Source organism: Bos mutus, unplaced genomic scaffold (assembly GCF_027580195.1).
Source record: "Bos mutus isolate GX-2022 unplaced genomic scaffold, NWIPB_WYAK_1.1 CTG1135, whole genome shotgun sequence".
Lineage (NCBI taxonomy): Eukaryota > Metazoa > Chordata > Mammalia > Artiodactyla > Bovidae > Bos > Bos mutus.
In genome coordinates, this window is record NW_027218598.1 from 1,980 (window position 1) to 16,845 (window position 14,866).

General features: G+C 57.0%; 5 pseudogenes; all 5 read right to left on the reverse strand.

The window, feature by feature from the left end:
• Positions 1 to 529: 529 nt before the first annotated feature.
• On the reverse strand, positions 530 to 647 carry LOC138986749 (5S ribosomal RNA; annotated as a pseudogene).
• Positions 648 to 4,027: 3,380 nt separating this feature from the next.
• On the reverse strand, positions 4,028 to 4,145 carry LOC138986746 (5S ribosomal RNA; annotated as a pseudogene).
• A 3,365-nt stretch (positions 4,146 to 7,510) lies between these two features.
• On the reverse strand, positions 7,511 to 7,628 carry LOC138986750 (5S ribosomal RNA; annotated as a pseudogene).
• Positions 7,629 to 10,994: 3,366 nt separating this feature from the next.
• LOC138986747 (5S ribosomal RNA) lies at positions 10,995 to 11,112 on the reverse strand (annotated as a pseudogene).
• Positions 11,113 to 14,477: 3,365 nt separating this feature from the next.
• On the reverse strand, positions 14,478 to 14,594 carry LOC138986748 (5S ribosomal RNA; annotated as a pseudogene).
• Between the last annotated feature and the right edge of the window lie 272 nt (positions 14,595 to 14,866).

The window sequence follows — 14,866 nt, forward strand, 5'->3', positions numbered from 1 at the left end:
GCAAAGGAACTCTCCTCCACGGTGAGTAGGAATGGGCGTGGGAGGCGGTATGGAAAAAGAATATGGAGGTTCGAAGGAACTAAAAGTGGAAGTAGCCTATGGTCCAGCAGCCCGACTCCCAGGCAGAGATCCACCCACGGTATAAGTGAACAAGATAGATGCCCGTTTGGGCACATCTATCTGGCGTGGCGCGCGCGCCTGCCTGCGCATCTTGTGATCGCCTGCGAGGCAGGGGTGGGGCGGGGCGGGGCTCTGGCTGGAGTCGGTGCAAGCCCGGGATTGCCTGAGGCAAGCCAAAGGAGCCCCAGGTGGAGGCAGGACTGCCCGGTCGTCGGGTGTCCCTGAGCCCGAATCTGCGAATCTGGGAGCGGAGGGGCTCGGGCGGGCGCGGAGGCAACCCAGGTCTGCAGCGGGAGTCGGGAGTCGGGGCCCGGCCACCCGCTCCCAGCTGGCCCGGGAGGGGCTGGGGCTGCGGGGGGATCAGAATCGGGGGCGCGGCGGGGCTAAGGACCTCTTCTGGTAGGCAAAAAGCCTCGAGCACCGGGATTCCCAGGTGGTCTCCCATCCAAGATACTAACCAGGCCCGACCCTGCTTAGCTTCGAGATCAGGCGAGATCGGGCGCCTTCAGGCTGATAGGGCCTGAGGCGGTGGCGGTTGGCTCGGGGCGCCCTAAGAGCCTTGCGCGCCGCCTCCCTTTCGCTCTGCCCTGCAGGTCGGGCCAGCAGCGGGCGCACCTCTCGTCGCGAGGCGTGCTGTATGAGCCGCCACGACCCGCGGCGGACTCCAACCTGCTGGCGCCGGCCCGCCCCGAACACCGCCAACACCAGACCAGCAAGCGCCTGGCGGGCCCGGGGGCCGAGGGCTTCAGGACCCCCATTGACCGGGAGGCGTGCGCGTGCGTGCGTGCGTGCGTGCGCGCGGGGCCTGGGGACTGGGCTGAGGTGCGGAGGTCTCGGCGCCCTCCCACCCGCGGCCCTCCAGACCGGCCGCGCTCGCTGGCGGGGCCTCCCCCGATCCCATTCGCTGCTCAGGCCCGCCGCGGCCCGGAGGTGTCGGTCTTGGCGCCCGCCGCCTCCCAACCCCCGCGGCCCAGGGGCCTCTGAACCTCCTGCGGGCCTGGCGCAGCGAGCAGCGCCCAACTTGCCCGGCACCTGTCCGGTGCCCAAACCCACCAGAAGCAGGGGGGCGCGGTCGGCCGGGCGCCTCAGCCCCTCCCCTTCGCACTACCGAAGCCCCCCTTTGCCCCACGCCAAGCCCTCGACCTTCCTGAGAGCAGGCAGGCAGGCCACAGGCAGGCACACAGACAGACACACAGACACTCGCTGCGCACCCCCGCCAAGGGGAGACAGCTGGCCTCGCCAAGCTCCTCAGCCAGAGCCAGGCGCCTGGGGGAGGCGGGGCCAGGCGAGCAGGCGGCGGCTGGCTGTCAGGAGATACAGAGGCAGAAATACATGAAGATTCGAGACAGACTCCAAGGCGGCAGAGGAGATACACACACACACACACACACACACACACACACTTGAGTGTGGTCTTTGAAATACTTGTGTTCGTAGTTGCTGGGTTGAGCCCAACTTTAATACAACCCATGGACTGCGGCCCATCAGGCTCCTCTGTCCGTGGCATTTCCCAGGCGAGGATACTGGGAGTGGGTTGCCATTTCCTTCTCGGCGGGATCTTCCCGACCCAGGGATCAAACCCCAGTCTCCTGCTGCGCGGATGCCTTGCCATCTGAACCAGGACATTGCTCATTCCTAGGCAAAATACAAAGAATAGAGCTCGTGTTCTACTAAATGGAAAGATGATTTCAAAAACAGAAGCTGTCCTTTGTTGGTATCTTTGAATCTTTATGTAGTTTTTCGTTGATTTTTACTGTTAAGGCTAACTGAACAAGGCAGAGAGAAACCCCAGAGTTGAAAAGCAATTGTGGTTTTGAAAGAAACATGTGCAGGTGAAGCTCTCTTCCTTTTTGAGAGATGGTTAAATGCAAAATCTTGATTCAACACATATGACTTTTGTGCACTTTATTTCAAATCTCCATGACAAAACCCTAAGGCGTCCAGGAAGAAAGGAGTAGAGGGCAGACAAAAGAGCAACCTTTCCCCTTGGTGCCATCGCAACCAGCTGCTTAGTTCCTTCATCTCAGGACTATCATCTGGGCTTCTCTGGTTTGTCTGATTCTTGTTTGGGGACCGTTTCTCGTCAAGGCTGTCAACAGTGGGGGTGGGGGTGTGTGTGTGTGTGCAGGGGGGGGAGGCCCTTCTTTCCATTCCACATGAGACCCAGTGGACAATCCAGGCCCTGCCCACTGCATTGAGTGTGCAGCAACAATATCAGCAGTAATGCCCGGTGAAGAATCGTATTCCTGGAATCCACTCCGTTGGCTACTGACTGTGTGTGGTGGTGGTCTGGAACCTAGACCTGGAAGCTTTCTGGATGATTGCAAATGACACCAAAGTCTGAGGACGATGGAAGATCTTCACATTTCTGCAAGAGCCACACACCTCCAGAAGGAACCACAAGACTTGCCTGAAATGGTCAAGGTATAAGTATTGGACTCAACGTTGGAAGGTCTCCACCTTTGCTATGGAAGTCAAACGATCTTTCTTTGAAATGAAAATGGAGCATACTGAACGTTCACATTCTTCTAGAGCATTTGAAAAGCCCTAACTTGTAGAAATCTGCTGTACGAGTTCCTTGAAAGCAAGAACCTCTATGTATGGATATGTCTTCATGCCTTAGATTGTGCCTCGAATATAGTGTACACATCAACCCAGGAAAGGAAAGAATTGAATCGCCAAATATACAAAGAGATCAAAAGTGCCGAGCCAAGTGACCCCTTGAGGCTTCCAAGAGCTTTTCTGTCTTTCACACACTAAGTAAATACTGAGCACCTCGATGAGCTAGGAGGCGTGTAATAAGTTTCAGGAATAGAAGGCGGAGAGAAGAAGACACAGAGTTCCTGCTTTCACTGAGGCGACTCTAATGATACATCACAGGCAGATCCTTTGAGAACCTATAGAGGGCCTCTTCCCTCACCACAAAACCTGGGTGTCAGGAAGGCTTTCCAGAGCACCATTTCGTTGAGGTCCATAGGTTGAACCTAGGTAAACCAGGGTTGAGATGCAGGAAGAATTTCAGGCAGGAAAATAGCATCTTGGAAGGCTATGTGACCAGAAACTTAGGACATTCAAGAAACGAAAAATGCCCTATGGGATGGAAGCCAAAAGAGTGCAGAGGGCATTCCAGGCAAAAGACATCAGAGAAGAGCGTGAGGAGCAAGCCTGAAGGAAGTGGTCGTATCTTCAATATGCTGGGAAAATACGAGAGCCGTTGGAGCAGGAGGTGACAGCATTGCATCTGCATTTCAAAAGGTCATCTTGCTCCACGTCACTAATGATTGGAGGCTCAACTCCAAACTCAGGGAGGACCACTTCACATGAGTCCGACTGGGCCTCACTGCGATGTCTGTCAATAACCAATGCTGGGAAGATGTGGAGCAAAGGAACTCTCCTCCACGGTGAGTAGGATGGGCGGCGTGGGGAGGCGGTATGGAAAAGAATATGGAGGTTCCCGAAGGAACTAAAAGTGGAAGTAGCCTATGGTCCAGCAGCCCGACTCCCAGGCAGAGATCCACCCACGGTATAAGTGAACAAGATAGATGCCCGTTTGGGCACATCTATCTCTTGGCGTGAAGCGCGCCTGCAGCGCATCTTGTGATCGCCTGCGAGGCAGGGGGTGGGGCGGGGCGGGGGCTCTGGCTGGAGTCGGTGCAAGCCCGGGATTGCCTGAGGCAAGCCAAAGGAGCCCCAGGTGGAGGCAGGACTGCCGGTCGTCGGGTGTCCTGGAAGCCGAATGCGAATCGGGAGGGGCTCGCGGGCGCGGAGGCAACCCAGGTCTGCAGCGGGAGTCGGGAGTCGGGGCCCGGCCACCCGCTCCCCCCAGCGGCCCGGGAGGGGCTGGGGCTGCGGGGGGATCCAGAATCGGGGCCGCGGCGGGGCTAAGGACCTCTTCTGGTAGGCAAAAAGCCTCGAGCACCGGGATTCCCAGGTGGTCTCCCATCAAGATACTAACCAGGCCCGACCCTGCTTAGCTTCCGAGATCAGGCGAGATCGGGCGCCTTCAGGCTGATAGGGCCTGAGGCGGTGGCGGTTGGCTCGGGGCGCCCTAAGAGCCTTGCGCGCCGCCTCCCTTTCGCTCTGCCCTGCAGGTCGGGCCAGCGGGCGCACCCTCGTCGCGAGGCGTGCTGTATGAGCCGCCACGACCGCGGCGGACTCCAACCTGCTGGCGCCCGGCCCGCCCCGAACACCGCCAACACCAGACCAGCAAGCGCCTGGCGGGCCCGGGGCCGAGGGCTTCAGGACCCCCATTGACCGGGGGGCGGCGTGCGCGCGTGCGTGCGTGCGTCGCGCGGGGCCTGGGGACTGGGCTGAGTGCGGAGGTCTCGGCGCCCTCCCACCGCGGCCCCTCCAGACCGGCCGCGCTCGCTGGGCGGGCCTCCCCGATCCCATTCGCTGCTCAGGCCCCGCGGCCCGGAGGTGTCGGTCTTGGCGCCCGCCGCCTCCCAACCCCCGCGGCCCAGGGGCCTCTGAACCTCCTGCGGGCCTAGGCGCAGCGAAGCAGCGCCCAACGCCCGGCACCTGTCCGGTGCCCAAACCCACCAGAAGCCAGGGGGGCGCGGTCGGCCGGGCGCCTCAGCCCCTCCCCGCCGCACTACGAAGCCCCCTTTGCCCCACGCCAAGCCCTCGACCTTCCTGAGAGAGCAGGCAGGCCACAGGCAGGCACACAGACAGACACACAGACACTCACCGCGCACCCCGCCAAGGGAGACAGCTGGCCTCGCAAGCTCCTCAGCCAGAGCCAGGCGCCTGGGAGAGGCGGGGCCAGGCGAGGCAGGCGGCTGGCTGTCAGGAGATACAGAGGCAGAAATACATGAAGATTCGAGACAGACTCCAAGGCGGCAGAGGAGATACACACACACACACACACACACACACACACACACACACACTTGAGTGTGGTCTTTGGAAATACTTGTGTTCGTAGTTGCTGGGTTGAGCCCAACTTTAATACAACCCATGGACTGCGGCCCATCAGGCTCCTCTGTCCGTGGCATTTCCCAGGCGAGGATACTGGGAGTGGGTTGCCATTTCCTTCTCGGCGGGATCTTCCCGACCCAGGGATCAAACCCCAGTCTCCTCTGTGCGCGGATGCCTTGCCATCTGAACCAGGACATTGCTCATTCCTAGGCAAAATACAAAGAATAGAGCTCGTGTTCTACTAAATGGAAAGATGATTTCAAAAACAGAAGCTGTCCTTTGTTGGTATCTTTGAATCTTTATGTAGTTTTCGTTGATTTTTTACTGTTAAGGCTAACTGAACAAGGCAAGAAAGAAACCCCAGAGTTGAAAAGCAATTGTGGTTTTGAAAGAAACATGTGCAGGTGAAGCTCTCTTCCTTTTTGAGAGATGGTTAAATGCAAAATCTTGATTCAACACATATGACTTTTGTGCACTTTATTTCAAATCTCATGACAAAACCCTAAGGCGTCCAGGAAGAAAGGAGTAGAGGGCAGACAAAAGAGCAACCTTTCCCCTTGGTGCCATCGCAACCAGCTGCTTAGTTCCTTCATCTCAAGGACTATCATCTGGGCTTCTCTGGTTTGTCTGATTCTTGTTTCGGGGACCGTTTCTAGTCACAAGGCTGTCAACAGTGGGGGTGGGGTGTGTGTGTGTGTGGGGGGGGGGAGCCCTTCTTTCCATTCCACATGAGACCCAGTGGACAATCCAGGCCCTGCCCACTGCATTGAGTGTGCAGCAACAATATCAGCAGTAATGCCCGGTGAAGAATCGTATTCCTGGAATCCCTCCGTTGGCTACTGACTGTGTGTGGTGGTGGTCTGGAACCTAGACCTGGAAGCTTTCTGGATGACTGCAAATGACACCAAAGTCTGAGGACGATGGAAGATCTTCACATTTCTGCAAGAGCCACACACCTCCAGAAGGAACCACAAGACTTGCCTGAAATGGTCAAGGTATAAGTATTGGCCTCAACGTTGGAAGGTCTCCACCTTTGCTATGGAAGTCAAACCATCTTTCTTTGAAATGAAAATGGAGCATACTGAACGTTCACATTCTTCTAGAGCATTTGAAAAGCCCTAACTTGTAGAAATCTGCTGTACGAGTTCCTTGAAAGCAAGAACCTCTATGTATGGATATGTCTTCATGCCTTAGATTGTGCCTCGAATATAGTGTACACATCAACCCAGGAAAGGAAAGAATTGAATCGCCAAATATACAAAGAGATCAAAAGTGCGAGCCAAGTGACCCCTTGAGGCTTCAAGAGCTTTTCTGTCTTTCACACACTAAGTAAATACTGAGCACCTCGATGAGCTAGGAGGCGTGTAATAAGTTTCAGGAATAGAAGGCGGAGAGAAGAAGACACAGAGTTCCTGCTTTCACTGAGGCGACTCTAATGATACATCACAGGCAGATCCTTTGAGAACCTATAGAGGGCCTCTTCCCTCACCACAAAACCTGGGTGTCAGGAAGGCTTTCCAGAGGCACCATTTCGTTGAGGTCCATAGGTTGAACCTAGGTAAACCAGGGTTGAGATGCAGGAAGAATTTCAGGCAGGGAAAATAGCATCTTGGAAGGCTATGTGACCAGAAACTTAGGACATTCAAGAAGCGAAAAATGCCCTATGGGATGGAAGCCAAAAGTGCAGAGGGCATTCCAGGCAAAAGACATCAGAGAAGAGCGTGAGAGCAAGCCTGAAGGGAAGTGGTCGTATCTTCAATATGCTGGGAAAATACGAGAGCCGTTGGAGCAGGAGGTGACAGCATTGCATCTGCATTTCAAAAGGTCATCTTGCTCCACGTCACTAATGATTGGAGGCTCAACTCCAAACTCAGGAGGACCACTTCACATGAGTCCGACTGGGCCTCACTGCGATGTCTGTCAATAACCAATGCTGGAAGATGTGGAGCAAAGGAACTCTCCTCCACGGTGAGTAGGAATGGGCGTGGGGAGGCGGTATGGAAAAAAGAATATGGAGGTTCCCGAAGGAACTAAAAGTGGAAGTAGCCTATGGTCCAGCAGCCCGACTCCCAGGCAGAGATCCACCCACGGTATAAGTGAACAAGATAGATGCCCGTTTGGGCACATCTATCTTGGCGTGAAGCGCGCGCCTGCAGCGCATCTTGTGATCGCCTGCGAGGCAGGGGGGTGGGGCGGGGCGGGGGCTCTGGCTGGAGTCGGTGCAAGCCCGGGATTGCCTGAGGCAAGCCAAAGGAGCCCCAGGTGGAGGCAGGACTGCCGGTCGTCGGGTGTCCTGGAAGCCGAATGCGAATGCGGAGGGGCTCGGGGCGGAGAGGCAACCCAGGTCTGCAGCGGGAGTCGGGAGTCGGGGGCCCGGCCACCCGCTCCCCCGGCCCGGGAGGGGCTGGGGCTGCGGGGGGATCAGAATCGGGGGGCGGGCGGGGCTAAGGACCTCTTCTGGTAGGCAAAAAGCCTCGAGCACCGGGATTCCCAGGTGGTCTCCCATCCAAGATACTAACCAGGCCCGACCCTGCTTAGCTTCGAGATCAGGCGAGATCGGGCGCCTTCAGGCTGATAGGGCCTGAGGCGGTGGCGGTTGGCTCGGGGCGCCCTAAGAGCCTTGCGCCGCCTCCCCTTTCGCTCTGCCCTGCAGGTCGGACCCAGCGGGCGCACCTCTCGTCGCGAGGCGTGCTGTATGAGCCGCCACGACCCGCGACCGGACTCCAACCTGCTGGCGGCGGCCGGCCCGCCCCGAACACCGCCAACACCAGACCAGCAAGCGCCTGGCGGGCCGGGGCCCGGGGCTTCAGGACCCCCATTGACCGGGAGGCGTGCGTGCGTGCGTGCGTCTTGCGCGGGGGCCTGGGGACTGGGCTGAGGTGCGGAGGTCTCGGCGCCCTCCCACCGCGGCCCTCCAGACCCGGCGGCGCTCGCTGGCGGGGCCTCCCCGATCCCATTCGCTGCTCAGGCCCCGCGGCCCGGAGGTGTCGGTCTTGGCGCCCGCCGCCTCCCAACCCCCCGCGGCCCAGGGGCCTCTGAACCTCCTGCGGGCCTAGGCGCAGCGAGCTTGGCGCCCAACGCCCGGCACCTGTCCGGTGCCCAAACCCACCAGAAGCCAGGGGCGCGGTCGGCGGGCGCCTCAGCCCCTCCCGCCGCACTACGAAGCCCCCTTTGCCCCCGCCAAGCCCTCGACCTTCCTGAGAGAGCAGGCAGGCCACAGGCAGGCACACAGACAGACACACAGACACTCGCGCGCACCCACGCCAGGGAGACAGCTGGCCTGCGCAAGCTCCTCAGCCAGAGCCAGGCGCCTGGGGGAGGCGGGGCCAGCCAGGCAGGCAGGCGGCTGGCTGTCAGGAGATACAGAGGCAGAAATACATGAAGATTCGAGACAGACTCCAAGGCGGCAGAGGAGATACACACACACACACACACACACACACACACACACACTTGAGTGTGGTCTTTGAAATACTTGTGTTCGTAGTTGCTGGGTTGAGCCCAACTTTAATACAACCCATGGACTGCGGCCCATCAGGCTCCTCTGTCCGTGGCATTTCCCAGGCGAGGATACTGGGAGTGGGTTGCCATTTCCTTCTCGGCGGGATCTTCCCGACCCAGGATCAAACCCCAGTCTCCCTGCGGATGCCTTGCCATCTGAACCAGGACATTGCTCATTCCTAGGCAAAATACAAAGAATAGAGCTCGTGTTCTACTAAATGGAAAGATGATTTCAAAAACAGAAGCTGTCCTTTGTTGGTATCTTTGAATCTTTATGTAGTTTTTCGTTGATTTTTTTACTGTTAAGGCTAACTGAACAAGGCAAGAGAGAAACCCCAGAGTTGAAAAGCAATTGATGGTTTTGAAAGAAACATGTGCAGGTGAAGCTCTCTTCCTTTTTGAGAGATGGTTAAATGCAAAATCTTGATTCAACACATATGACTTTTGTGCACTTTATTTCAAATCTCCATGACAAAACCCTAAGGCGTCCAGGAAGAAAGGAGTAGAGGGCAGACAAAAAAGCAACCTTTCCCCTTGGTGCCATCGCAACCAGCTGCTTAGTTCCTTCATCTCAAGGACTATCATCTGGGCTTCTCTGGTTTGTCTGATTCTTGTTTCGGGGACCGTTTCTCGTCACAAGGCTGTCAACAGTGGGGGTGGGGGGTGTGTGTGTGTGTGGGGGGGGGGAGCCCTTCTTTCCATTCCACATGAGACCCAGTGGACAATCCAGGCCCTGCCCACTGCATTGAGTGTGCAGCAACAATATCAGCAGTAATGCCCGGTGAAGAATCGTATTCCTGGAATCCACTCCGTTGGCTACTGACTGTGTGTGGTGGTGGTCTGGAACCTAGACCTGGAAGCTTTCTGGATGATTGCAAATGACACCAAAGTCTGAGGACGATGGAAGATCTTCACATTTCTGCAAGAGCCACACACCTCCAGAAGGAACCACAAGACTTGCCTGAAATGGTCAAGGTATAAGTATTGGACTCAACGTTGGAAGGTCTCCACCTTTGCTATGGAAGTCAAACGATCTTTCTTTGAAATGAAAATGGAGCATACTGAACGTTCACATTCTTCTAGAGCATTTGAAAAGCCCTAACTTGTAGAAATCTGCTATGCGAGTTCCTTGAAAGCAAGAACCTCTATGTATGGATATGTCTTCATGCCTTAGATTGTGCCTCGAATATAGTGTACACATCAACCCAGGAAAGGAAAGAATTGAATCGCCAAATATACAAAGAGATCAAAGTGCCGAGCCAAGTGACCCCTTGAGGCTTCCAAGAGCTTTTCTGTCTTTCACACACTAAGTAAATACTGAGCACCTCGATGAGCTAGGAGGCGTGTAATAAGTTTCAGGAATAGAAGGCGGAGAGAAGAAGACACAGAGTTCCTGCTTTCACTGGGCGACTCTAATGATACATCACAGGCAGATCCTTTGAGAACCTATAGAGGGCCTCTTCCCTCACCACAAAACCTGGGTGTCAGGAAGGCTTTCCAGAGGCACCATTTCGTTGAGGTCCATAGGTTGAACCTAGGTAAACCAGGGTTGAGATGCAGGAAGAATTTCAGGCAGGGAAAATAGCATCTTGGAAGGCTATGTGACCAGAAACTTAGGACATTCAAGAAACGAAAAATGCCCTATGGGATGGAAGCCAAAGAGTGCAGAGGGCATTCAGGCAAAAGACATCAGAGAAGAGCGTGAGAGCAAGCCTGAGGGAAGTGGTCGTATCTTCAATATGCTGGGGGAAAATACGAGAGCCGTTGGAGCAGGAGGTGACAGCATTGCATCTGCATTTCAAAAGGTCATCTTGCTCCACGTCACTAATGATTGGGAGGCTCAACTCCAAACTCAGGGAGGACCACTTCACATGAGTCCGACTGGGCCTCACTGCGATGTCTGTCAATAACCAATGCTGGGAAGATGTGGAGCAAAGGAACTCTCCTCCACGGTGAGTAGGAATGGGCGTGGGGAGGCGGTATGGAAAAAGAATATGGAGTTTCGAAGGAACTAAAAGTGGAAGTAGCCTATGGTCCAGCAGCCCGACTCCCAGGCAGAGATCCACCCACGGTATAAGTGAACAAGATAGATGCCCGTTTGGGCACATCTATCTCTGCGCGTGGCAGCGCCCTGCGCATCTTGTGATCGCCTGCGAGGCAGGGGGTGGGGGGCGGGGGGGGGCTCTGGCTGGAGTCGGTGCAAGCCCGGGATTGCCTGAGGCAAGCCAAAGGAGCCCCAGGTGGAGGCAGGACTGCCGGTCGTCGGGTGTCCTGGAAGCCGAATCTGCGAATCGGAGGGGCTCGCGGGGCGCGGAGGCAACCCAGGTCTGCAGCGGGAGTCGGGAGTCGGGGCCCGGCCACCCGCTCCCCGCGGCCCGGGAGGGGCTGGGGCTGCGGGGGGATCAGAATCGGGGGCCGGCGGCGGGGCTAAGGACCTCTTCTGGTAGGCAAAAAGCCTCGAGCACCGGGATTCCCAGGTGGTCTCCCATCAAGATACTAACCAGGCCCGACCCTGCTTAGCTTCCGAGATCAGGCGAGATCGGGCGCCTTCAGGCTGATAGGGCCTGAGGCGGTGGCGGTTGGCTCGGGGCGCCCTAAGAGCCTGCGCGCCGCCTCCCTTTCGCTCTGCCCTGCAGGTCGGACCCAGCGGGCGCACCTCGTCGCGGGCGTGCTGTGCTGTATGAGCCGCCACGACCCGCGACCGGACTCCAACCTGCTGGCGCCGGCCCGCCCCGAACACCGCCAACACCAGACCAGCAAGCGCCTGGCGGGCCGGGGCCCGAGGGCTTCAGGACCCCCATTGACCGGGAGGCGTGCGTGCGTGCGTGCGTGCGTCGCGGGGCCTGGGGACTGGGCTGAGGGTGCGGAGGTCTCGGCGCCCTCCCACCCGCGGCCCTCCAGACCCGGCGCGCTCGCTGGCAGGCCTCCCCGATCCCATTCGCTGCTCAGGCCCGCGCGGCCCGGAGGTGTCGGTCTTGGCGCCCGCCGCCTCCCAACCCCCGCGGCCCAGGGGCCTCTGAACCTCCTGCGGGCCTAGGCGCAGCGAGCTTGGCGCCCAACGCCCGGCACCTGTCCGGTGCCCAAACCCACCAGAAGCCAGGGGCGCGGTCGGCGGGCGCCTCAGCCCCTCCCGCCGCACTACCCGAAGCCCCCCTTTGCCCCCGCCAAGCCCTCGACCTTCCTGAGAGAGCAGGCGGCCACAGGCAGGCACACAGACAGACACACAGACAGACGCCGCACCCCGCCCAGGGAGACAGCTGGCCTGCGCAAGCTCCTCAGCCAGAGCCAGGCGCCTGGGGGAGGCGGGGCCAGAGCAGGCAGGCGGCTGGCTGTCAGGAGATACAGAGGCAGAAATACATGAAGATTCGAGACAGACTCCAAGGCGGCAGAGGAGACACACACACACACACACACACACACACACACTTGAGTGTGGTCTTTGAAATACTTGTGTTCGTAGTTGCTGGGTTGAGCCCAACTTTAATACAACCCATGGACTGCGGCCCATCAGGCTCCTCTGTCCGTGGCATTTCCCAGGCGAGGATACTGGGAGTGGGTTGCCATTTCCTTCTCGGCGGGATCTTCCCGACCCAGGGATCAAACCCCAGTCTCCTGCTGTGCGGATGCCTTGCCATCTGAACCAGGACATTGCTCATTCCTAGGCAAAATACAAAGAATAGAGCTCGTGTTCTACTAAATGGAAAGATGATTTCAAAAACAGAAGCTGTCCTTTGTTGGTATCTTTGAATCTTTATGTAGTTTTTCGTTGATTTTTACTGTTAAGGCTAACTGAACAAGGCAGAGAGAAACCCCAGAGTTGAAAAGCAATTGTGGTTTTGAAAGAAACATGTGCAGGTGAAGCTCTCTTCCTTTTTGAGAGATGGTTAAATGCAAAATCTTGATTCAACACATATGACTTTTGTGCACTTTATTTCAAATCTCATGACAAAACCCTAAGGCGTCCAGGAAGAAAGGAGTAGAGGGCAGACAAAAGAGCAACCTTTCCCCTTGGTGCCATCGCAACCAGCTGCTTAGTTCCTTCATCTCAGGACTATCATCTGGGCTTCTCTGGTTTGTCTGATTCTTGTTTCGGGGACCGTTTCTCGTCACAAGGCTGTCAACAGTGGGGGTGGGGGGTGTGTGTGTGTGGGCGGGGGGGGGGAGGGGGGGAGCCCTTCTTTCCATTCCACATGAGACCCAGTGGACAATCCAGGCCCTGCCCACTGCATTGAGTGTGCAGCAACAATATCAACAGTAATGCCCGGTGAAGAATCGTATTCCTGGAATCCCTCCGTTGGCTACTGACTGTGTGTGGTGGTGGTCTGGAACCTAGACCTGGAAGCTTTCTGGATGATTGCAAATGACACCAAAGTCTGAGGACGATGGAAGATCTTCACATTTCTGCAAGAGCCACACACCTCCAGAAGGAACCACAAGACTTGCCTGAAATGGTCAAGGTATAAGTATTGGACTCAACGTTGGAAGGTCTCCACCTTTGCTATGGAAGTCAAACGATCTTTCTTTGAAATGAAAATGGAGCATACTGAACGTTCACATTCTTCTAGAGCATTTGAAAAGCCCTAACTTGTAGAAATCTGCTGTGCGAGTTCCTTGAAAGCAAGAACCTCTATGTATGGATATGTCTTCATGCCTTAGATTGTGCCTCGAATATAGTGTACACATCAACCCAGGAAAGGAAAAGAATTGAATCGCCAAATATACAAAGAGATCAAAGTGCGAGCCAAGTGACCCCTTGAGGCTTCCAAGAGCTTTTCTGTCTTTCACACACTAAGTAAATACTGAGCACCTCGATGAGCTAGGAGGCGTGTAATAAGTTTCAGGGAATAGAAGGCGGGAGAAGAAGACACAGAGTTCCTGCTTTCACTGAGGCGACTCTAATGATACATCACAGGCAGATCCTTTGAGAACCTATAGAGGGCCTCTTCCCTCACCACAAAACCTGGGTGTCAGGGAAGGCTTTCCAGGCACCATTTCGTTGAGGTCCATAGGTTGAACCTAGGTAAACCAGGGTTGAGATGCAGGAAGAATTTCAGGCAGGAAAATAGCATCTTGGAAGGCTATGTGACCAGGAAACTTAGGACATTCAAGAAACGAAAAATGCCCTATGGGATGGAAGCCAAAAGAGTGCAGAGGGCATTCCAGGCAAAAGACATCAGAGAAGAAGCGTGAGAGCAAGCCTGAAGGGAAGTGGTCGTATCTTCAATATGCTGGGAAAATCGAGAGCCGTTGGAGCAGGAGGTGACAGCATTGCATCTGCATTTTCAAAAGGTCATCTTGCTCCACGTCACTAATGATTGGGAGGCTCAACTCCAAACTCAGGAGGACCACTTCACATGAGTCCGACTGGGCCTCACTGCGATGTCTGTCAATAACCAATGCTGGGAAGATGTGGAGCAAAGGAACTCTCCTCCACGGTGAGTAGGAATGGGCGTGGGGAGGCGGTATGGAAAAAGAATATGGAGGTTCCCGAAGGAACTAAAAGTGGAAGTAGCCTATGGTCCAGCAGCCCGACTCCCAGGCAGAGATCCACCCACGGTATAAGTGAACAAGATAGATGCCCGTTTGGGCACATCTATCTCGCGCGTGAAGCGCCTGCAGCGCATCTTGTGATCGCCTGCGAGGCAGGGGGTGGGGCGGGGCGGGGGCTCTGGCTGGAGTCGGTGCAAGCCCGGGATTGCCTGAGGCAAGCCAAAGGAGCCCCAGGTGGAGGCAGGACTGCCGGTCGTCGGGTGTCCTGGAAGCGAATGCGAATGCGGAGGGGCTCGCGGGCGCGTGGAGGCAACCCAGGTCTGCAGCGGGAGTCGGGAGTGGGGCCCGGCCACCCGCTCCCGCGGCCCGGAGAGGGGCTGGGGCTGCAGGGGGGATCAGAATCGGGGACGCGCGGCGGGGCTAAGGACCTCTTCTGGTAGGCAAAAAGCCTCGAGCACCGGGATTCCCAGGTGGTCTCCCATCAAGATACTAACCAGGCCCGACCCTGCTTAGCTTCGAGATCAGGCGAGATCGGGCGCCTTCAGGCTGATAGGGCCTGAGGCGGTGGCGGTTGGCTCGGGCGCCCTAAGAGCCTTGCGCCGCCTCCCTTTCGCTCTGCCCTGCAGGTCGGACCCAGCGGGCGCACCTCTCGTCGCGGGGCGTGCTGCTGAGCCGCGCGACCGCGACCGGACTCCAACCTGCTGGCGCCGGCCCGCCCCGAACACCGCCAACACCAGACCAGCAAGCGCCTGGCGGGCCGGGCCCGAGGGCTTCAGGACCCCCATTGACCGGGAGGCGGCGTGCGTGCGTGCGTGCGTGCGTGCGCGGGGCCTGG